At 35.7% G+C, this 24,671-nt stretch overlaps 1 pseudogene; it reads right to left on the reverse strand.

Moving 5' to 3' along the window:
* Positions 1–23,578: 23,578 nt before the first annotated feature.
* Positions 23,579–23,964, reverse strand: LOC102884226 (annotated as a pseudogene).
* Positions 23,965–24,671: the final 707 nt, after the last annotated feature.

Genomic DNA, 24,671 nt, shown 5'->3' on the forward strand with positions numbered 1-24,671 from the left:
AAATAAACATTGTTATAGTCTGAATGTTTATGCCCACCCCCCAATTCATATGTTAAAAAACCTAATGGCCAAGGTATTAGAGTGTGGGGCCTTTAGGAGGTGATTAAATCATGAGAACAGAGGCCCCGTAAGTGGAATCTCATCTTTACAAAAGAGGTCCCAGAGAGCTTCCTTGCTCTTTTTGCTATATGAGGATACAACGAGAAGTTCGCAACTCAGAAGACAGCCATCACCCAACCATATTGGCACCCCAATCTCCGACTACAAGCCTAAGGATTTATAAGAAATAAATTCTGTTGTTTATAAGATACCCCATCTGTTGTATTTTGTTATAATAGCTTGAATGGACTGAGATAGATTCTTCACTTATTACTCAGTTGTATGTTTCTATAACTACTCATACTCCAGTTTTATTTTGTTCAAAATTTGGTTCTTAGATCACATTTGGGATATTTGTTTAAAAATGCAGATTTCTGCTTCCTTATGCTAGACTTCAATCAGGATCTCTGAGAATGGAATATAGGAACATGCTATTGTAACAAATACCTTAGATCAGCCCTATCCAATAGAAGTGTAATGTGAGCCACAAATATAAGCACCCTATGTAATCTTAAATATTCTAGTAGCCACATTTAAAAAGATAAAAAGAAATAGATGAAATTAACTTTGCTGATATACTTAATCCAATACATCGTGGGGGCTAAAATAAAATGAATACTTTTTCTTCTACCTTCTAAATTCTTCTAAATTCTAAAACAGGAAAAAACAGTCTTTAAGTGGCTGCCCTACACAAATAAAATAGTTCATTCCCTATGGCTAAAACCATAGGGAACCTATAGATTAAAGGCTGGGAACTGCCAGCAGGCCTTTCATGGTACATGCTCTACTCCTTTCCCTTACTCACTGTATGCTCATATCAGATGAGATGGGTAAACAAAGTCTTCAAACTGTAACTCACAGGAACTAAGAATGATATATAAACTGAATACCCGAACACTCAGAGTCCCTCACTGTCTTTATCTCGCTACTCTTTGTCTCTCTCACTGTCCAGGTTTCTCTTGGTCCCTCTCACGCTCTGCCTCTGAGAGGAGACCACACTCTCTATGGAGTGTTACTCCTTTTCTAATAAATTTTCCTTTTGACTTTAACTTTGGCGTGTGTGTTGAATTCTTTCCACACTCCACCAAAGGATCCCCTTTTCTCAGTGCAGTGGCCATCCCCTGTCACTCAAATTCCCTGTTCTGAATCAGAATCAGTCTTGACAATGGTTTTCAATATGGCAGGTGGCAACAACACAAAGCTAAAATAAAAATGTGTCTATTCCCACAACCACTTCTATCCTGCCACATTGCCCTATTATAATCATTCAGAGCACAAAAGTATAATGGCCAGTTGAAAATGTCACCATCGGGGCCGATCGGAGTTCAATGTCGCCCTAACGGCAGCGGGGGAAGGAGATGGATAACAACGGCATAGATGTGTACGTAGCATTTTCCCTTGGTTCTTCCTCAAATGACACAGTGAAGAATCATAGGTCATTGAGATTTAATAGTTTTATTAAAAGTATATTTTAGAAAGACAAAGAATGCTCCAATGAGGCACATGGTTCCAGCCACGAGAGCTGCAACAGAGCACTATAATCACAACTACAACAACGAGGCAAAAAGAAGGGCCGAGAAGGGCAAAAAGGGGCCAGAAGTGAGAATGTCTGCCTTACATTTGGGCCTTGATGGAATGATTTCTAAGGCATTCCTAGGTGACTGGCAAGTGAGGTCATTTTAACTGACACCTCACTGCTATATAACTTTGCCCAGTGCATATGTGCTTACCTAGAATTCTACTGCCATGGGGGTGTTCTTTGGGCCATCTCTAGACTGGGCCCCTATTCTTTTGTCCACCCCGCCCCCCCGCCACCATCACTCATGTTTGACTAGCTACCTAACAAAAATACCTTGAGCTGAGAAAAGTTGGAATAAGAAAATGAGAAAAGTGCAGGAGGAAACTACGTAATAATTATATATGTCACCAAAGATTATAACAAAAACACTCATCCACACATATATTCCAACTCCCAGTCCGTAAATTCAGCCTTACCTTTTGTAACAGGTTCCAGCTTCAAGGTTGATGGTTATTTCCCCAGAAAGAAAAGAAGCACGGAATTATGATCTAACTACTGAGCTGTTAATTGTCAAAGATTCTGTTAAATCTCATTTTAACCTGGTAAATTTCTGTTTTCTCACTTTCTTGGAGGAAAAAAAGAAAAGCAGCAGAACTGTGCTTACATGATTTATAACAAAGAATCTCATTTTTTCCAAATGTCAGCAGATACTTTTCAAGTCTACCCTGAAAGAGTAACACAGCAACCTTGAGAAAGGGAAGGACTGGAGAACAGAAGCCCAGCTTGACCCCAACTTTTCTTATCTCCATTATTTTTAATGTGCAAAATAGCAGTAACAAGTAACAATAGATTTTTCTGCATCCTGTTGACTTCAATGTAAGGAGGAGGAAAAACTTGTCATTTTTCCATATAGTAATCTAATTCATGTGTTGTTTATGCTGTTTGGAGACGTGAAACACTTGAAATTAACATCTTCAAAAGTTCTATCAACATTTCTACACTCAAGAGGAGAGAAATTTATGTAAAAATGACCTCTGCTGCTCTGAAGATGATGAGAGAAGAAAAAGAAATGAGAAATACTTCTCTCAACGTAAACTCGGAAAACACTGTGACATTACAGCTCTGCCTTTAGTTTCTGCTTTCTCACTCCCTTCCTTCTATACCCTCCATATTGGGATGAGGTGGAGTGGGGTATAAATACTTTCTACCTAGCAGGAGCACATAAAAAGCTCCTGACTAGATGGCAAATTTGCTGAAGAATCAAGGATTTTTTTTATTACCAGTACCTATTTTTCTGCCTGGTTTCCCCAGCTGTTTCAGCTATGTGAGACAGTTTTCTAAATTGGTGCTCAGACTTCTGAACTCCCTTCTGTGTCCTCCTGGTCCTTCTCTGCCTAATCCCAAGGCATCAATCAAACCCAAAGGCTGGACCCTGCAGTGTCTTACACAGCTATTTCTGGCTCCTCTCTGGGCTCTGCATCCACCCCCAACAGTCCTGGTGCTGAAAAACTTGACATCAGAAGAGTACCTGCAATGTGTGGTGTCCAGTAACACTGTGAGGGGGGAGCAGAGTTTTGCCACACTAAAATATGCCTTAATTTAGAATATTGATTATTTTCAGCTGGATATTTTTAAGGACCAAAAGACTCAGGAAAAACCTTTGAACTTCCCCGTAACTGCCTAAAAGAATTAGATGGAGGAACTGCTCCAGGAAGGAAGCTATCGTTATAGATAACTATAATTTAATATGAACTAGGTGTGATAGACAAGAAAGCACCTAGCAGGGCCTCGCTGATCAAAGTGCTCTCTGTGCCCCATTGTTAAAGATGGCTCAGCAACCACTGTTTGCCAAACACTCGCTTTTTCATCTCCATGTGTATTCCTCCTGCTCTTTGAAACCAAACCCTTCTCCCTTCTCTTCAGCTCACGATGATATGTAAGCCTCAACTCCCCTATTCGTCCTCTGGTCCCATATGAAACTCCCATATAAAAATAAGTAATAAATTTGATTATCTTCCCCTGTTAATCTGTCTCATATAAATTTGATTATTAGATAGCTGGAAGAACTTGGAAAAGTAGAAGTGAAGTTATATTTTCTCCCTGACAACTACAAATGGAGCCATCAGGGAAACTGTGGAAACAAAGGCACTCTGAGCAGACTAAGCCCATTTGCTTAAGGACAAAGCATGACTGAGGGCTGGTCAGATTGACACGAAGCTCCAACCTTGCCTCTGCCCCCTGCTCCCAACATACATGACCTGTGCAAGAGCAAGGAGATGTATGGCAGTGGGAGCCAGCATGCTATTTCACTTTATTTCATGAAGATCTGAAACCATACAGTAAGGATTTAACAATAACTTAGGTTACCTCTAGGGCTATAGATAAAGTTTAACATTCGACTCCTTTATCTCTCCAACTGAAATATATCAACTATTGTTTCTCCATTTCCTGTTACATCATATTGTTTCAAGGTTTATGGAAATTAATTAATCTCTCTCTAAAATGAGACTTATAAAAGAGGATATATATTCTTAGAGTGGACAATTGATTATAAAGCTTTATTCTCTAAAATTTGGGTGCAAATTGAAACCAGCTGGAAGAGAACTGAGAAGAGTCCATTGTATGAGGTAATTATGAAATTAGTAGTAAGCAGGGGTACTTTTGAGAAATAAAAGACAGATTGCCATACATTGAAAAGTGAATGGAAAATGTGGAAGCAGACTCAACAAGTGTTCACTCTTTCAAGAGCCTTGGCAAGTTAAAAGTTGAGAGACTGCATATCTAGAAGAGGATTCCAAAGTCCTGGAAGAGTTTTAAGAAAACTGTGACTTGGGCATTAACTCATGGGAAGGATCCAGTTAAATAATAGGTCTTGAACTATAAGGGTTTTTGAAAGTCCATGACACATACAACAATTGGTTATATATTTATGCATGAGAAGGGGGCTTCCCTTTTTGGTTAACAGAATAATTAAAATGACATAAGGCAGATGTGGAGGAAAAAGAGGTTCTTTGAAAAGTAACCTCACAGGGCTATCATAAATTCTTAACTGGGCAAGTCCTGATGCATAGTCAGGCTCCAAGCATATCACTTTCCTAGTAAAAGGTTTATATTTGCCTTAAGTAAACTCCGTCCCTTGTTTTTTGTTTTTGTTTTTGTTTTTGTTTTGCATCTAGGTTAACACATCTTTGAAATAAGCATAACTACCCTCAAGGGAACACATAATTTTGTTAACTATCTTGTAATCTAACTTCTGCCTTGCTTTCCTCACCTTCTTGTAATCTTCCTTATGTTCCCTCCTTAATCACAAATGCACTTTTAAAAAATGCAAAATTTATTCCCTGGAGAATTGGAGATCTTGAAACCTGGTATATGTCCTCAGTTTGGGCTCAAATAAACTCATAAAAATTCTCTATAGGTATAGACATTTTGTACATCGACACAAATTAATAGGACAAAATCGAATTTAATACATACACTTGGAGAATTCACATAAGCATGAAAAATTCCAAAGACAGTAGGCAAAATAAGGTACATGTGCCACTCTGGACTGAGGAGAAGGAGGTAAGGGTCTAAGGGCAATAAGGCAGTTGACATGGAGATGAAAAGAGTTAATGATTAGGAAACAAATGTTTGCTGGGCCATCTAGAGACTATAGGACACAGAAAACTTTGATCAAATGGACCTTGATGTCCCTGTCTGCCTCAACTAGTTCATATGATACAATAGTTATCTATGGTGATAGTATTTTCCAAAATAGGTCTTCTACCTTAAATTCTTTGGGGGGAGGTCAAAGGTTCTTCCTGAGTCTTTGTTTCTTAAAAATAAAACAATCCTCATGCCAGAGAGACACATTTTAGAGAGACAAATTTTTCTTCCCTTTATGCACAAACAACATTTTAAACTCTAAAACACAAAAATTATTAAGGTTTGGGGGAGTAAGAAACTTTTCTCTACCCTCAAGTTTCTTTAAGCTGTTCTAATGATCAAATAGACTTGAGACAGATTAACAACAGAAAATAGCCAAATTTATATATAAGTATGTATAGGAACCGTGTGTCAATGTAAGAAATATCCAAACCTATAGAAAATATTTGCAATTTATTTGAGCTAAACTAATGACATATGCTGGGAAACAAGATCTCAAATGCTCCTGGGAATAACAATTTTTGTAGTTTCTTATATACATTTGAAATTATGGAGGGAATGTAAGATTATATGAAGGTAGGGGAAAGCCAAGCAGGTATTGGATTATAGGATAGTTAACAAGATCGTGTGCTCTCCTGAGGGTGCTTATGCTTATTTCAAAGATGTGTTAAGCTAGATGCACAGAAATAATGGACATAGCTTGCTTAAGGCAAAGATAAATCTTTTACTAAGAAGTTATATGCCTAAGGCAAAGTTATCCACCATGACCTGCCCAGTTAGGAATTTATGATCAGATCACTCCATGAAGTAACTTTCCATAGAACCCCTTTTTTTCATCCACACCTGCATACAAAAGAAAGTCAGAGGCCCCAATACATGATAGATTCAGGTATAGTAGTTAAAATTAGGATGAGCTAAGGTACCTTGGGGCTTCAAAGGTGTCATTGCCGGATGATAAGAACAAACGTTTAGTAATTAGATGTTTGCCCTGCTCTACAGATAGGTCATAAAAAGTTATTTCTGGTAATTAACTCTTATTATGGATGAACAAGGTCCCTAATTCAACTTCTGCTAGGTAGTTATGGGGACAGAAGAAGTCTCTCTTGAACCCACAGGATCTTGGTTGCCTTTAACTGAAAACAAAGATCTCAGAGGTATATCTTGGGGTGCTTCACTCTGAACCCCTGCAAAGGCCATATATTCTGACCAAAATATAAGACTCCTCCCCCACACAAATATTTATCTACTAGAAAATTATAAATATCATTCTAAATGAAATTATAAACTGTTTTAAATGAATGACAATGAAAACACTACATATCAAAATCTGTGAGACGTAGCTCAAATAACACCCAGAGTAAATAGGTAGACCAAAATGAATTTAATAAAAGTAAGGAAGACAAAAAATAAATACACAAAGCAGAATTCAATTAGAGAAGCCAGATAAAAGAAAAATCAAATAAACATAAATAAGGTAGAAGAAAATTAACTTAAAGAAAACATCATATTTAATGGTGAAATATTAAAAGAGGCTGCATTAAATTCAGAAACACCATTATTTAACATTATCCTGGAGATTATAGTTATTGCAAAATAAGACAGGAGAAATATGAGGCATAAATATTGAAAAGGAAAATAAAATTGTTATTATTTGAGGATTCTATTGTTGACGTAAGAACATCCAAACCTGTAAATAATTTTTATGTGTTCATTTGAGCAAACCGACAACCTATACCAGGAAGCAAGATTTCAAATGCTCCAGAGAGTAACAGTTTTGCAGCTTCTTTTAAGCCTTTGAGATGAAGAAGAGAAAGTAAGGAAGACTATAGAGATGGAAGAACCAAGGCAGATATTGGATTACAGGATGGTAGACAAGATTATGTGCTCTCTTGCTGGTTGTTGAGGCTTATTTCAAAACTGTGTTAACCTAGATGCACAGAAACAATCGACAGGGCTTGCTTACGGCAAAGATAAACCTTTTCCTAAAAAGTTATAGGCCTGGGGCCTGACTCCCCACCATGACCTGCCCAGTTAAGAATTTATGATCAGATTACCCTCTGAGGTTACTTTTCATAGAATTCCTTTTTTAATCCACAGTATGATTGTCTTATTACAAATACAAGATAATAAAGTTTAAAATATTAGCCTTGAATAGGACACCATCTCTTTAGTTGACTCATAGAGAAGGATGTAAAGAATGTGACTGCAGGAAGCTGAGGCAGTGCTCCCAATTGGCCACCATTTCTTCTATGAATTAGATGAGCATCTTCTAAAAGAGAGGAAGATAAGGGCTATGTAGAGAACTTGAGAGTTTGTAAAAGTCTGGAATAACCACAGAGGGCAATACTGGCTAACCAGATTTCAGGAATCCATGTGAAATAGCATACCATAAATTTAGTGATAGATACATCAAACTCCATAGCATTGTTTGTATTTCTGGAATATTTTTAGTGAGTCTAGAAACCAGTGTAATTCAAAAATATATTGTTTTGGGAGACAAAGAAAATTTTGAAATGAGAGGTTAAAAAAAAGTAGAACTGAGGGAGAACTATAACAAGTGCTATAATCATTGATTTACTTTGTTAGTATCAATCTACATGACTGCCAAATTATCACAAGAAAGTAAAATGCCCCACAGTTATGTTTTTCCTTTGTTCTTTTATTTTTTAGCTAATCTTTAATACAGATGATCTACTGAAAATTTACTTGGAATAATACTACTGTGTAACTGCTAAGCTTATATAATGTGATTCCTATACTGGGAACAAAAGGGTGAATCTGCATTCTTTGAATTCTATATACATGAGTCTAAGTAAATGAGATTTGTTTTTTAATCATTCTTCCTTTTAAATGTGTAAATAGAAATGTATAAATAGAATCTTTAATTGCTTTTAACCTATTTTTTTGAGGATCGCAAATAAATTTTAAAAAATTACTCCTATTATCCCTACTATCCCGGATACAGTTTAACTGACCTTTATGTACCTGTGTACACACACTCACATGCACACACACACTCTCTTGCATCTCTACAGATAAAGGGTACTGATGTGGCTACTCATTGCACGATTAAATACACTCACCTTCTCCATCTCATTAGGCCATTAAAATTATTTAAGCATGTCTAGTATATTTCTCTCTCTTTGCAGCACATTGCAATTCAATCTCCTCTTGGTGAAAAGTGTGACAATAGCAGTCATCATTTTCTACTAGATTTGAAGGTGGTGGGCATATGTATAAACTAACTGAGGCAATAATTTCTAAATTTTGGTAGAGAACTTATATGCACAAACTTTCATTTTTGTTAACCAGGTTTATGCATATAACTCTTTCAAAACTTTTTGGAATCTAGACACCAGGGACTGTTTTGCATCAAGGTTAATACCAATGTACAGATTGGTGTGAATTTCCCAAGTCCCCAAAAGCGGTCGCAGTCAGGGCACAACAGGAATCAGCTTCATTGTAATGCATTTGTAATTCAGTCATTTCATGTGAAACAGTATGCTGTAAATTCGAAAGTATAATCTGTGCTAGGAATGTTCAAGCTGCACTGTAAATTCAATCTCATGCTTTCTAATGGGAATTTATCCTGGAGATGAGTATAGTATCTGCTGCCTGGGTGTGTAATTGAATGGGGCAGGATCTAAGTGGAAAAAAAAAATCTGCATTTAGAGAGCCACAAATACATAAGAAGTCAAGATGATATTATACTTTTAGAGACAAAATAATTTTGCATGTGCAGAGAAATGTTTAAATATTAATATTGCTTGTAGCTCCATATTATGAAAACCAGTTCCTCATCTTGTTTTTAAGGCTTCAGGAGACCTAAAGTCTACACTTGCCTTTGTTTAAAAATTGCAGTGTTAACCACCCTACTTTTAAAAACTCTGTAAAGGCTGCAGCTATTAAAACTATTTATATCATACAGTTTATGAGGTATAAATTTATGTGATATACTGCATCAAGCTGATTGCTTGGAAATCTGTTCTCTTATTGACTGATCTTACCTATTATGATATAGCCTTGAAAGGAGTCACCACCTTTTGTTGTGGTTATTAATTTTACCTCCTGGGAACAAAGCTGCAAGTCAGCTAGCTATTCTTCCTCCTAAGACTAGCGGGAGAGTGGTCTCTCTATGCTATAGATCTAAGTTTCTCTGAAAATGTACAGAGTGACCAAACACAAACTGGCATCGTTACGTGGATTATATAACCCAGTGTCAGCTGGGGTCATCACTGAGCTCTAGAAAAGCTCCAAGCCCCATTCGACGTCCTGTAGAGCTTTGCTACTCAAAGTGCATGCTACAGACAATAACATCAACATCACCTGGAAGAAAAAGCGAAAACACAGGTCCCACACCAGCTCTATTGAATCCAAATCTGCATTTAAACAAGTTTCCAAAGATTTGTCCACACATTAAAGCCTGAGAAGCACTGCTGTGAAGTCCTCTCTGGGATTCCAGAGAATTCCCTGGGAGATTAATGCTCATGATCACTTCACTCTGATTTCTTCTTTATTCCGATACTTAATATTCTCCCTGCATCTTGCAACTGTTCCTTTGTCACTTTTTAATTAAGAAAAAAAGTGAAAATCAGTTCCCTTCCTTGATTTACACAACACACACACATACACACACGTGCGCACAGAGCCATGTCTGTAATTTTTGTGAAAAACAAAATGCAGTGGGCAATTAAGAGTATTTTATTCAGGCTGTTGCAATCAGGAGAACATTCATTAAATAAAAAAAAAATGTCTTAAGGAAAGGGAAGAGGACCTTTCCTTTGAGGAAAGGACTCATCCTCAAATCTTACGAGAGTCATAAGGCAAAATAGAGGTAGATCTTATTTTGGAATATACAAGGACAAGGTGGTAATTACTTCATTATAAGAGGTCAATTATACAGCACCACTCACTGAGTTTCATGAAGCTGTTGAGCTAGGATAGTGATGCTCTTGCAGTTATGTGGTTTTGGTTACCTCTCATGTAAGGGCACGCATAACCACAGCAAGCATTTTACCAAACTTCCAAAGTGGTCCAGGCAGTGATTCGTCATAGGAGAATTCTGGTCTCTGTGTGGTCTCCTGAGATTTTGTGAATTACATCAAATCTCAAGGTTTAGCTCTGGGGCTTCTTTAGATCCTGGAAAAAAGGGCCAGCTACCAGGCAACCTAGTGTCCCGATAGAAATCTTAGTAGTTAATTTTTTAGTTCTCTCTGATGCCAAGCCAGATAGGAGGAAGAAAAATTTGAAAATTTTGATGAATTGTAGCCAGATTTGAAAGAAACTGGAAGAATTAAAAATTTAGTAATGATTGACAATTTGAGCAAATTAACAGATCCAGTTCAATTTACAGTTAGTCACCAAAACTGTTTTCTACAGATGGAGATGAAATCAAAACTCCACTGACAAGACAGAGTTTGAAAACCTATTATTTACCCACATTTTAAAAGAGGTACGAAATAGCTCAAAGATAATGAACAGAGTGTGTACTTAGAGAGGATGCACAGTTTTCCAGTGAAACACAAAATTTCTTCCTACAGTCACCCCTCATTTGATATAAAATAACATCAAAAAAAGTTTATTCTTAATCATAAAATAAGAATGGTCTTACTAGATTTAGTCTTATTATTTACATGAGTGAATAAGGATGGTAATTTACCATATACGTCTTCCTAAATTTGTTTTGCTGGACATTTTTATACAGATTCTCAGTTTGGAATTTTGAAAGCCTCTTGATGCTAGGAAGCCAAGCCAAGAATTCTCCACCAGATTTCACCTGCAGTATTTATAAATTTGGTAGAATTCCTTTCTTCTCTAGGTTCCCAAAATATTCTAAGTTCCTTGGTGATGTGAGGTGGTGTGATGATCCCCAATATCATACTCAGGTTCAGTGATTCACCAAAAGGATTCATAGAGTTCAGAAAAGTCATGGTTAATTACAGTAAATGGATACAGACTGAAAATAGCAAAGGGAAAAGGAATACAGGGCAGGCTCCAGGAGACACCATGTATAGCTTTCTGTTGTCCTCTCCTGGTGAAATCCTACAGACAGCTCTTAACTCTCCCAGAAACAGTGGGTGGCGACACATGGAGCACTGCCAACCAAGTAAACTTGCCCAAGCCTTGTACCTGAGGTTTTTATCAATGGTCAGTCACACAGGCAGGGTGGACTATGTGTGTGACTGACCTTAGCCTCCAGCCCCTTCAGAAGTCAAGCTGATACCACATGGCCCAAGGTCCCCAGTATAGGTCACATTGTTTCATAGACTATGTGATATGATCAGAGGCCCCCAGGTAAACGAAGACGCTTACATCAGCCAGGGTATTCCAAGAGCTTAGAGATTACTTCCCAGGAGCCAGGGCAAGGACTAAATTTTTTTTTAGAATGTGCAGGGTATAGACAAACCAGATGCTGAATATTTCATTTACTGCTTTCTAGACCAATAAGAAAGCAACTTCCTTACTCATCTATAAAGCTAGGAACCTCATAAGCAGGGACTAGTTCAGTTTTTCCAAAAGGGCTTTGTAAGAATTGGATCCATAAAGTCAAGCTATGTTCTTTAAAACTCTCTGGTCATAGCTGATTAAATGAGCATCATTATCAAATATGGCATTCCAGGTAAGACCTTGGTTGCATAATCAATGATTTCAATTATGTCCTCATAGCAAGAACAGATTCTTGTTGAGACGACCATGCAAATAATTATATCAGCCTGAAAATAAGAATACTAGTCAGGCAGGGAGAAAAAGATGTTGACAAATGTTTCGTTTCAGTTTAGAAGAGCATATTCTACTAAATATTTATGATTTATAGATAACTCAAAGAAAATGGAAAACAGTTCTTCAGATATCCAGAAAAGAGAACATTAAAACATCAACAGTATTCCAAACAAAATCCATAGTCAGCCTTAATTAGTTCATTTAAGCCTATGTAATTAATTTTTATTCTGCTTGATCTTGAGTTACTAGTCTCATAAACTCATCAGCTTCTTGGCTAGAATTCTAGAAATCTTGACTCAGCCAAGACCAGAAATCCTGGTCTTCAAGTTATTTAAATGCCATCAAAAGCCTGTACTCAAAAGTACTGTCTATAATCTTTTTTCACAAGTCTCCAAAACAGTTTTTTATTGAAAACAAAGTGCTCTGGCCTGTAGCTGATTTTAAGTACATTGAAAAAGTGTTAAAGTAAAACATAAAAAACTATCTGTAGTTGGCAAAATATTTAAAATAGCTGTAGTTAATGCATTAGTGATAATTTTCAATAAAGATCTGATAAGAGTCTGTCACATATAAAACAAGATGCAAAAAACAATACAAACTTAAAATTATGCCTACTAATTAATGTTGCTGTACTCTGTCTTACCTAGACATGATGTAGGTATCCAAAGAATATTTATTAATTAACTTAATTGGTTGAAGGCCAAGGTTTCAAATTACCAAATATCTTGAAAACTATCTTAAAACTTTTAAACTACAAAGCAATTACTATTGAAATAAAGTTAGCCAGAATAATAACTCAATTTGGTTAAACACAAATACGTATTTTTCATAATAGACATTAAATAGAAGTAATGTTAGTTATATGAATGAATTTGTATAATTTTAAGAACATACTTAAGTAGAATAACAGTATATATTTGTGTTATACTTAATGCTGATAACTCAAAGAAATATCTGTTTTTAATTAAACCAAAATTATTAGTCTTATTTGCCAAAGATTTACCAAAATTACATAAACCTGAATTTTTAAAACATTTCTGAGTTAGTTTCTATAAAAACACCTTTTTTTTCATGCTGAAAATATTTGAGATTTAATTTCCTAATCTGAGAATTTTAGAAATATTCAATTTATGTAAGTACTATTTTATCTCTAGACCAATCAAAATAAAAGTCTTTTAAGAAATTTTATAATCCAATTTAGTGATACTATTTAGAGATAGAAAAATGTTACACATTCACATTATGAAAGGTGAAGGACTTTCTATATCACAAACCTAAAAACATACCAATACAGAGAAAAAAAGCTTATAATTTCAATTCTAAAGTTTTAGCCATAGGTCAAACATAAACACAGAAATACAAAACTCACAGAAGAGTTGTTTTGTTCCCAGTGGGTACAAATTCTTAATTGATTTGACATCAAAATAGAAAAAGAGAAAAGACTAACAAACCAGATTCTCTGCTGTCTTTTATCCAATAGAAATAAAATTTCTTCAAACTATTAATCTGTTTACAAAGATCACCAAATGTTCAAACAATAAAACCTAAAGAAACCAGCACTAGAAATCAAGAAAGTACTCAAAAAGAATCAAAATCAAAATCTTATTCTACCAGTGGACAAGAGTTCAGAAAATAGAACCAGGAGCTAGACCCACTCTGGACTGAGTCCTCAGATGGCCATTCAGGACAGAGCACAAGGGACTCACAGAGGGCTCTATCTGGGTGGAGTAAACGAGTATCTGCCCAGAGGGCCAATTTGATCCAAGTCATGGCACAAAAAAATGACCTTTCTTTGAAAGACAGATATGCACAGGACAGTTAAGACAATGAGTTACAAGTGTAAATTTTGTAGGTGTATAATTTCCTAAGGACGGTTAACCTTCCCTAGGTTATATTTGCATGAAATATGATTTTATGCAAGCTATTACAATAGGGAAAACATTCATTATTGAGAAATATCTCAAAGAAAAAGAAGAGGGTCTAGTGTTTCATAGAGGTGAGTAAACAAAGAGTCACCCGTGAATTTTACAAGTCATGAGGAAGGATGCAAAGGAACTTATCTTGGAATATACAAGGGCAAGGTTTTCTCTTGGGGTTACTTATTTCCTAGAAGACAAAAAGAGCGGAGAGTTTTTTAACTTTCACTGCTTGCCTCAAGCACAGGGCTCAGGTAAAATGCAGCATTGTGACGTGTCAAAGTCAGTACAAAAGGTTTAAGAAAACAGGAATTCAGGGAGGGTGCGACCCTCTTAGGACAATTGCAACTCCCTTGGAGTGTCACATGTTCTGATCATCTCCATCTCCTTCTCAATCAAGAAAAACAAAACTGATTAGACATCCCCGCTCTTAAATTCTTTGGTCATTCTGCCATGCTGTTCAGTTACTTATCTCCTAGCTCCACTTGACTTCATTCTGTTTTCTGCCAACATCCACACAGGAGAAAAACTAATTTTCTACTTTCTTATGCAGAGATATGTAGCTTACCCTTTCCAGTGTAAACAGCCAACTCAGCTCTGGGCCTCCCTCTGCTGAGCAAAGATTTGGACAAAATTCCAAAATCACTATTTGCCAGATCCTCAATAAACTCTTATACAACATGACACCTTCCACCCCACCTTGTTAGGGGAGAATAAAAGGTTTCATCCTTCCACTTACAATTCAATAATCCCAGAAAGGAAAATTATATAAAACATAGAGGTCATATTGGTAATTGGAGTTAGAAAATTACCATAGGGGCCCTTCTACTCCTCCTTTCTTTGTATGTATCCCACTTATTTATATTCCTTTAATATTCCTCCATACGCTCAGGTAAACTGAATTTACCATACTGTACCCTATCCTCTGACCTTCTCAAATTCAACCCCATTGAAAAGTTCTAAAGCATGTTCTCTTATTGCCAGATCTTAGAGAACCATCAGCTGGAAAGCATTCTCATATTCTCAAGAACTAATTCTGTCAAGCATTGATCAAAGACAGTCTTGGCAGCAGCTAGACATGAGACAGAACAATTGTAAAAGTTCATCCCAATTAACATTATCCATGAGAGAACAATAGAACCATCACTCTGTTTTCCATAAACTAGGTGCTCCCTGGTTGCTGCTTATGCAAGGCTCTGCCATCTAGAACTCTCTCTCCCTCTCTGTCCAATGCTGTAAGACACATTTGTTCTCCTCTTAGTTTCTGCCAATCCTATAGCAAATAGAGAAGCAAACATACTGAGATGTGGAATCTTCCAATGCCAAGGAAGATCTGTGGGTGGTCGGCAAAAGGTCTGGGCCTGGGTGAAATATTTAGTCAAGGGCTAGAATGAGAAATCCAGTTGGTTTTGGGTCCATGCAGTGTTCTGCAATTCAACTTTAGCAGTAGTGCTGATCCTCTCCTACAGTTTGAGAACTTAGAATGGAGGAGTGATTATTTCACATACTTAAACCCCAACATCAGTAACTTCTGAACCCATTTTTTACACCAGTCATTACACGTTTGTTTTAACCAGCTCCCCATAAGAATCCTTCAAAACTTGGCCACCATAACTTGAATAGACACACATTTTTTTCCCATAGGTTTGCCATTTCAATACTGTTTTCCTTGAATTGCTTCTTGTTTCCAACCTGATATCTTCAGCTGAACACTCGCTCATAGGCTCTCTTCCCAAAGTAACTAGTCATTATTGCAACCGATTTATACTAAAGTATTAATAACTGATTCAACATAAGGTGATAGTGCTTAGCATTTTATTATAACAGAGGTGATTTCAAGATTAAAAAAATTGTTCATTGCAAAAGTGTATTTCTCTAAATATTCACTTAACGTTATATATACATATAATATTTATTATAACTAATAACTTATTGAGCACTAATATGCTAGGAAGTATGCTAAATATTCTTTGTGTATTAACTGATTTAGTACTTCCTGTGGAGAAAGGTGTTATTTTTAAAAACTGGGATACAGAGAAATTAAATAATTTCCAAAGGCCACATAGTGAATGGCACAGCCGTGCCTCCAAATCAGGTCTTTTCAACTCCAAAGATTATTATCTCTCCCGTCCTAAGAGTTGTTAATCTAGATGGAATTATTTCCATGTATATCTTTGCCTCAAGAATGTGAATTTTTTTCAGTAGTCAAACACACATTCTTTTGAGAATAGGTGAAAATATTAGGAAATTGAGAGATGAAAGGAAAAAAGTCACGTAAAAGAGAAGAAAGGGTTGAAGGGATTTGCTAGTGAAGGCCTGGGAAGCATCAGAGCCCCTATGCTCTGGTGTGAGTGATCTGAGCCCTGTGCAGAAAAGACATGGAAGGTCATGTCGTTTAGACTAAAATAATCATGAGCAGAATTAAGACCATGTTTTCACTAGACGGTTTAGAAATACCTAACCAGCTGTGCCAAATAAATTAAAATCTCCAGCCCATGCTTTTGTATACCATATAAAGGCCAAGTATTCCTAAATACAGATCTCCAGCCCTAGCCTTGCCACTGAGCTCCAGATTTTTATATTCAACTAGTTGCTTGTTATTTCCCTTTAAATGCTTAAAATATTCCTCGAATGTAATACACTCAAAAGAAAAATTTTGACATACCTCCCCAACACACACACAGCACATATCTAATCTTTTCCTAATCTTTTTTATTTCAGTAAGTGACTTTGCCCAATTTCGAATGTCAAAAACCTAGTAAAATTCCTGGGTTTCAGTCTCATCCAGGACTTCTCACATAGTTTGTGCTTTTCCCATAAGTTTTTACGGTTCTAGCTCCAAAACATAACCCAGATCTGCTTGTTCTCCCCACCCCCAAATGATGCCACCTTCTACTTTTACCAGGACTCCTACAAAAGCCTCCTGACTCTTCAGTGATGACCCTCTCCATCACACCCTTCACATACACACACACACACACACACACACACACACACACAATCTATTCTCTGTTCAACAACCAGAGACATCTTTTCAAAATGCAAATAAGAAAATGTTTTTCCCCTGCTTAATATACTCTAATGACTTACATCACCCTCATAAAAACAAATATCTCATTTACAAACTTGATCATGGAGTTGATGAGGTTTAGGTGAGATTTGGGGATTTGAGTTGATCTATAATGAGTTAGATTTTTAAGAATTTGGAATGGCATAAATATAGCTTTTCAAGTGGGACAAACAAGAATCTTTGGAAGCCAGAGGGCAGGCTGTGTTAGAATAATAGCCACATCTGAAGATTCTCCAAAATCTGTTGACTGTTACCTTACATGGTAAAAGGGACTGTGCTGATGGGATCAAGTGTTTCTAGATAACGAGATTAACCTGGATTATGTGAGTGAATACAACATACTCACAAATATCTTCATAAGGGAAAAGAAGGAGGCAGGACAGTCAGAGTCAGAAGAGGTGATGTGACAATGGATGCAGAGACCAGAGAAAGAGAGAGACAGAGACAGAGACAGAAACAGAGAGAGGGGTTTATTGATTGATTTGAAAATACTACTTTGCTTGCTTTGAAGACAGAAGAAGGGGCCACTAGCCACAGAATGCAGGTGACCTCTAGAAGGTGGGAAAAAAGCAAGAAAATGGATTCTCTTCTAGAGCCTACAGAAGGAATGCAGACTGCCAACACCTTGATTTTTGTCCAACAAGCCTAATTTTGGACTTCTGAACTTCAGAATGTAAGATAGTACGTTTGTTTTTAAGATATCAAGTTTATGGTAATTTGTTACAGCAGCCATAGGAAACTAATACAGGCCCTCATAAATGTAAACAAAATTTGCTTTCATGATATATTCTTATAAATTTGAGTTTTAGGTGGTTTCCTTATTTACTGTATATCTGTTCTTATTAAGTATCTTATTAGAAGAATATCTAATGGCCAAAGAATAATTATGCCTTCTCAACAGTTCCAAAGATAGAACTAGAATGAGCTCACCTATTATTCAAAAGTATTTTTGAACTATTTAATTTTAGCTTATGAATTTATATAAATATTTAATTTTTACTCTGTGATAAATTCATTTTTGTTAAAGAAAAAAGACTTAAATTTTCATCAGGAAAAATAACTTTATCTTATTAATGTATACAAATTCATGTGTATCAATTTTAGAAAATGGGCTAAATTAATAAAAATGGAACTACATATCAGATTTAGCATTCAACTTTTTTCTCCTTGGTATTACTATACTTTAAAAATTCATATTTTAAAATATGACAATAAAAATAATAAGTTTTTTCACTGCTAAATGCCAAGTCAGCCACAAAGGAAAGAAGTTTAGAGTTTGCCAGAGACTGTATGCAGTGGAATACTATTAAATGTTTAACAACCGCTTTCTTAAAAAAAGAGAAAAAAAGTTCTAACAGCTTTTGCCAATTTCTATGATATAAATATTTCCACTAAGGCTGATTTTAAGCTACCAATATGATGTCAGCTTGCTTGCAAAAATTTTTGAAAGCTTTACCATTGATTCTTGCAAGCTAAAAGGAACTATCTTCAACACACCATCAGTTGTATGTCACATAATTTTTCAGGTACCAGTAGGAAAAATTTCGATATCTAGATCTACTTAGGAGTCAGGGCACTCAGGTCTACCGAATGTTCTTTTATCTCAGAAAAATACTCATGCAATGATATTTTTATCGAAGATAAATAATTGCCTTTTACTTCATTAATGCTTTATTTTTAACATGCATAAAATGAACCACCTATCTTTTTTGAATGTCTGCTCTGTGCTAGGCATCTCGTTTTATATTCAATAACTCCATTAATTCTCACTACGTCAGGATTTCAAATAACTCATAGTTCCCATAATTAACTGTCTGCCTCTAACTCTCAAATCTCTTTTATTATCGCAGCAAAACAGCACTTCGCAATTGGTTGAGTGCACTCAGATTAAATTTAATAAATAGTAGATTCACTCATTTTAGCCATCCATCCTTTAGACTCTGTCTTAATCTCTCTTTTCACAGGAATTAAAAAAAAAAAAAAGGACCTTAACTTTTGACAAGTTCCTTCCATAATATGGCAGAGCAAGCCTTCCACGTATCTTCTTTCAAAGTTAAGCATTTAGATAACTATTTCCCCAAGATGTATAATTTTTGTCTCTCCCACCTTCCCTTCAACCTTGGTTTACAATGAAAAGATCAGGAAGCAGACTGAGGTAGGGTGTAAATGACGAGGTGTCTTTCAGTGTATTGAAGATTCCTAAAGCATCTTTTCCTTTTATAGACATGGCCCATCTGTGCATGTCTGGACAGTTTTTATTAAAATCCTCTTACTGAAAATTTATTTATCCATGAAGCACTTTACAAAATAACTTCTCTTAATAAACGTTGCTATAAATATAGCAAACACAGCCAAATTTTAAAAATAAGTTAAACTATTATTATCTATGCTTTTATCCAAGTGAACCTCAGTCTTTCAATCAGTGTTGAAAGCATGCCTTTTGAACACATTAGAATAGGCAATGCTTCATAGGGAATATTTTTGTTAGCTTGACTGCCTGGTTTTGATCCAAAATAGATTCAGCCATTTCTATCACACAGTGATGCCTATCACAGAGTGTCACCTTGAAAAGTGAAACTAAAACTGACTATAATAATTTTAAAAATACCTTAACTTTACTTTTTGGACTTTTTATTACATTATTTCTAGCCAAGATGCTTCACTTTTAATAATATTTTATTTCTATATTTTATGATTTGTAAATGTTACTGCAGAAGTGATAAGCTTATTCATTTGACACTAATGAGGGTTTTTTTTTTTTTTAATCTTTTTTTAAATAAATACAAATAAGAGATACCAGGGCTTCGGCTCACCTGTGTTTCTATGATGATAATCTCCTATTTAAATTTTTTAATATATTGTACATTTTTTTCTGCCACTATTACTCAGTAGTTATTATGATCAGCCTGGTGCTAAAATATCAATTACTCTCAAACTCGTTATGAATTTTAGAAACAAGGTCAGTTCTGTTTCACCTTTGCTGAATTTTGCTGTGAATTTTCTCCCATCATTTGCTTTATTTTTAATGGTTTTAACCTATACTTCGAAGGATTTCTTTCTCATCACCAAATATTTTCGCTAGTTGAAGTTTTAATTTTAAACAATTATACTTTAAGAAGGCAAATGAAGAATGGCTTTAAAACCACAACATACACACTCACAAATACAGATTTGGGATATAATTATGCCAATCAGGAACAACACAGAAAGAAGAGGACCTTTGTCATACTAGTAAATATGGAGACAGAATATTTCTGTACAATTACAGCAAGAAGTTAAACTAATCTGTAGGAATCAATTTCTTAGTGCATAATCAAAAGCTTAAAACACCTGGTTCAAAAGAAGGAAAACTTTTATTTCAGAAAAAACTAGTAGATTTCCAGGGAACTCACACTCTTTGCTCCTTGACTCCAACAACCAGTATGTGGGCATTAAATGGAATGGCTATTTTGACCCCACTTCAGGGCACATGCACTAAATTGCCTGTCTCAGGTACCCAATCTTCCAGTTACTCACTCTTGCTCTTGTGTCATTTTCTTTCTCTCTTGGCTATCAAAGCAATTAACAACCAGATTGAGCTATAAAGAATTTTGCTTTTTTGTTTTGTTTTGTTTTGTTTTGTTTTGCTTATAAAAAAAACCTTTTAAAATGTTTACACATGTTTAATTATAAATTATATCTAGAACATCTGGTATTATCCAGTATTATCCAGTGAAGAAGCAGAATGGAAACAAAGTTTCATCATGATCAGGGCCTTCCGTTTCAAATCATTAGAAAAGTTGCAAGAATAGTACAATGCACACCAATATGCCCTTCACCTAAAACAATGTTTCTTAACCTTTTTCGAATAGCACACTCCTAAGACCTCAGATACTTATTTCTAACTGCTAATCCCCAACCAAAGAAATTTTAATACTACAGATATACAGATATACTATTTATCTGTTTATGTAGTATATGTATACTTATACTTATATATAAAAGGAATTAGTTTTTTGGCCTCTTAAGAACCAATCTCCACCCCCTTGGAGGTGATAATGCTCCATTTGGGAAAGCATTACCTAGATATGTTACTTGTTAACATTTTCACAATTGCTTTCTCACTATTATTTCTTTACACACACACACACACACACACACACACGCACACACACGGACACACACACATATATGCATACACACATGATTTTATCTTAATTAAGTTTACTAAGTCTATAATTTTATAATTAATAAATTTAACTTTTTTCAAGAAAAATTGACACACCAGAAAGAAGTACCATCTTGAAGCATAGGAGCCTGGAGACAAGCTTTGCCTGGTTAGAGACCCACCCTGTTTCATTAGACCCAACTGTAAATACAGTATCTAACTTAAGCAAAGAGCTTCCATGGTGAATCCTTCAATACAAATTAGTTGTAAATTGTACACCTATGTAATTGAATGATCAGACCTAATGTACAGAATACTGCCATATGTAGAAGATAATGTCATAAATGATTATTTTAGTTTTATGTTGGTTGATCAGAGCATATGATTTTTGACTAAAATGAATCAACCTATTGATAATCAGTAAGTTACCTCAGGTCTAAAATGCTTGGGTATTTTTTCTCAAAAATTAAGGTGAGATAAACTGGCTTTCCAGGTGTCAAATTAGATTTGGGGATTCAATCAGGTCACTCACCAGAGTCTTGCCATAGTACTTAATTGTGAGAACTTCCTCACTGCTGGTTCTGGCAGCTAAGCTCCACTCCTCCTGTAAGGATTTATTTGAGCTTTTTGGAGATGATAAAGAGTTCATGATATTCAACTTCATAAGATCCTAAGTAGTTTATTCTAAAATCCATTTTTAAAACAAATTTGATGTGTATATTTAGATGTGTATAAGACAGTTGTTTGAAAAACTATTTCCATGATCAAAACATATTTAAATTTACTGCCATATATTGAAAGCTAGCCTCTCTTTCATAATGACTAGAGATAATGGATAGAGATACGTTAAATTGTAGGTTCTTAAAGGGAAGTTTGTGTGTTTTATACAAGATAAAATTATGGCAGAAAGTAAGATATAACCCTCCTCAGTTCTGAGGCTTAGAAGCAGTTCCCTTACAGTGACGAGAAATGAGAGTGGCTGATCCACCCAACTTCCAGCAAAGTGTACATTTATTTGTTAAAACCAGAGAGGAGAGAAAGGCTGGTAACAGGAAAAGAAAGTTTTAAAAATAATAGTAAATTAAGCAACACAAACTAACTGTTCACAAAAAAAGGAAATACAAATGGCTTATATTAAAATGTACTAAGCCTCGCTCACTACAACATAATTGTAAATTAAAACTACAGCGAGATTCATTTTTTTCTCTATCAGAAAGAAAATACCAAAAAGTATGAGAACACTCTGTGTTGGCATGTAGATGTGGTAACAGGTGTTCTTATACTTTGCCAGGCAGAGGTGTAAATTGATACCTGCTCTGTAGAGGGCAATTTGGCTACATTAATCAAAAAATTTAAAGCTCACATATCCTTGACGTATGAAATGTACTGTCAGAAAATTATTCTAGAGATATATTGGCACATGTGCACAAAAACATATATATACACCAAAAAAGAATTGTAGAATATTATAACAACAAAAAAAGCCATTAGCAAAATGTTTATTAATAAGGTGATCAATAATAATTGAACAATATAATGAAATACTGTTATAAAAATAAAAGGCAGCGCTACATGTATGATTATGGGACAATCTCCAAGATACATAGTTAAGATTGTTTTTAAAAAGCAAAATATAGAAAAATATGTATATATTGTTATCTGTCCAAAGGTATGATTATAATCATATAGAATTATGTAGACAGAATATTTCTAGAAAAACACAGCAAGAAACAGGTAACAATGGAGAACAAGAAGTCAAAGAGAAGCTGACTTCCCGCTGTACATTCCCTTGTACCTATTGAATTTTACACCATATACATGTGTCACCTGTTCAAAAATAGAGAAATAAATACAAATTTTAAAAGATAAATGGAACTTAGCACATCAAAGGTATAAACTTTGGTGTCCAAGTGAACTACTCTCCAAAAAAAGTAATCAAGATGAGGGACTAGCAAACTTTTTTCTATAGGTTCTGATAGTACAAATTTTTGGCTTGGTGGGCCATAGGTCTCTGTCACAATTCTGTCAATTCTTCCAAAGTAGAATAAAAGCAGACATTGGCAACATGTAAATGAATGAGCGTAGCTGTGTTCTACTACAACTTGACAAAAACAAACAGAAGGCTGGATTTGGTCCGCAGGCCATAGAGGACTGAGCCCTGCCTAGATCATTGTTATGGATGAATTTTTTTTCTCCTATACAAGTCCTAGTTAGGGAAGACCTAAGAGATAATGTTGGTTAAGATTTCATGAGCATAAATTACTCCAAAGGCATATTTTATATCAAACACAAAAAGATTGTTATGAATCACAAAATCATATCCATTAGATTTGGTGTGAGTGAAGGTTTCCTTTTTTTTTTTAACTGCTCCAGTCAACGAAAGGGAAACTTTATTGAGACTTCTGAGCCAAGGGTTTGGGGCAAGTGACCGCCCTGCGGGATGAGGTGGCGGAGGGGCCTTATTTGACCTTCTTCTTGAGACATAGGTTGTTGTCATGGAAACACTTCTTCTTCTGGCAGTTGACACCACGGGGATGCAGGCAGGCATAACACTTGGGGCAGATCATTTTGTCGCAAGCTGGCGGAGGGAGGGCTCAATGATGCCACCCCACAGACGTAGCACCAAGTGCAGGGTGGACTCTTTCTGGATATTATAGTCTGAGGGAGTGCGGCCATTCTCCAGCTGTTTGCCCGCAAAACTCAGACCCTCCTGGTCAGGTGGGATGCCCTCCTTGTCTTGGGTTTTAGCTTTGACGTTTTCGATGGTGTCACTGGGCTGGACCTCGTGTGTGATGGTCTTGCCCATCAGGGTCTTCACAAAGATTTGCATCTCCGCGTTTGCTCGGGAGACTTCTCGGCCACCTCATTGAACTATTTTTTCTTTAAAGAATTTGTCAATTTGCGTATTTAAATGTTGGGTAAACTTAACAGAGAGAGCAGACAGGAATAATAAACTCTTACATTTTTTAATTGCAGCACAGATAATAACTTAAGGACCCTGTTGAAAGCTAATTGCTCCTGTCTAATAAAAATTTGCATCTCAAAATAGTACATATTGATAAGTAAAATCAGAAGAATTTATGAAACTATAAAATATATCCACTCTTTGATAAACCCTAATACAGTATATTGAACAGATAATAAAAGTTCTGAGTAGATAATAAAAGGTAATGGTGTGGCTTTAATAACTTGCAAGCTACAAGTACCTTAAGTGAGAATTATCTTTTTCATACTAAACTCAGTGCTTGTTTACTAGTAGGTATTCCTTAGTCATGATTTCCATGATTCTTGTTTCCTTGTACCTGAAAGCCATCGTCAAGGATTTTCATGCATCTCAATTGACAAGAGAAATAGGGTTTACTCTGATTTGCTTCCCTTGCAAGTTTTCAGTGTGCATTTCAACAAAGTTATCAACATCCAAGGCTATCTGTAAGTCACATGAAAACACTTAAAACTTAACAGAAACTTAATATTGCTCATGTTGGTGAAAATGTGAAACGGCAAGCAGCAGGTGTCAAAATTTTAATAGATATTCAAGAAAATATATATTAT

Source organism: Pteropus alecto, unplaced genomic scaffold (genome assembly GCF_000325575.1).
Source record: "Pteropus alecto unplaced genomic scaffold, ASM32557v1 scaffold81, whole genome shotgun sequence".
Lineage (NCBI taxonomy): Eukaryota > Metazoa > Chordata > Mammalia > Chiroptera > Pteropodidae > Pteropus > Pteropus alecto.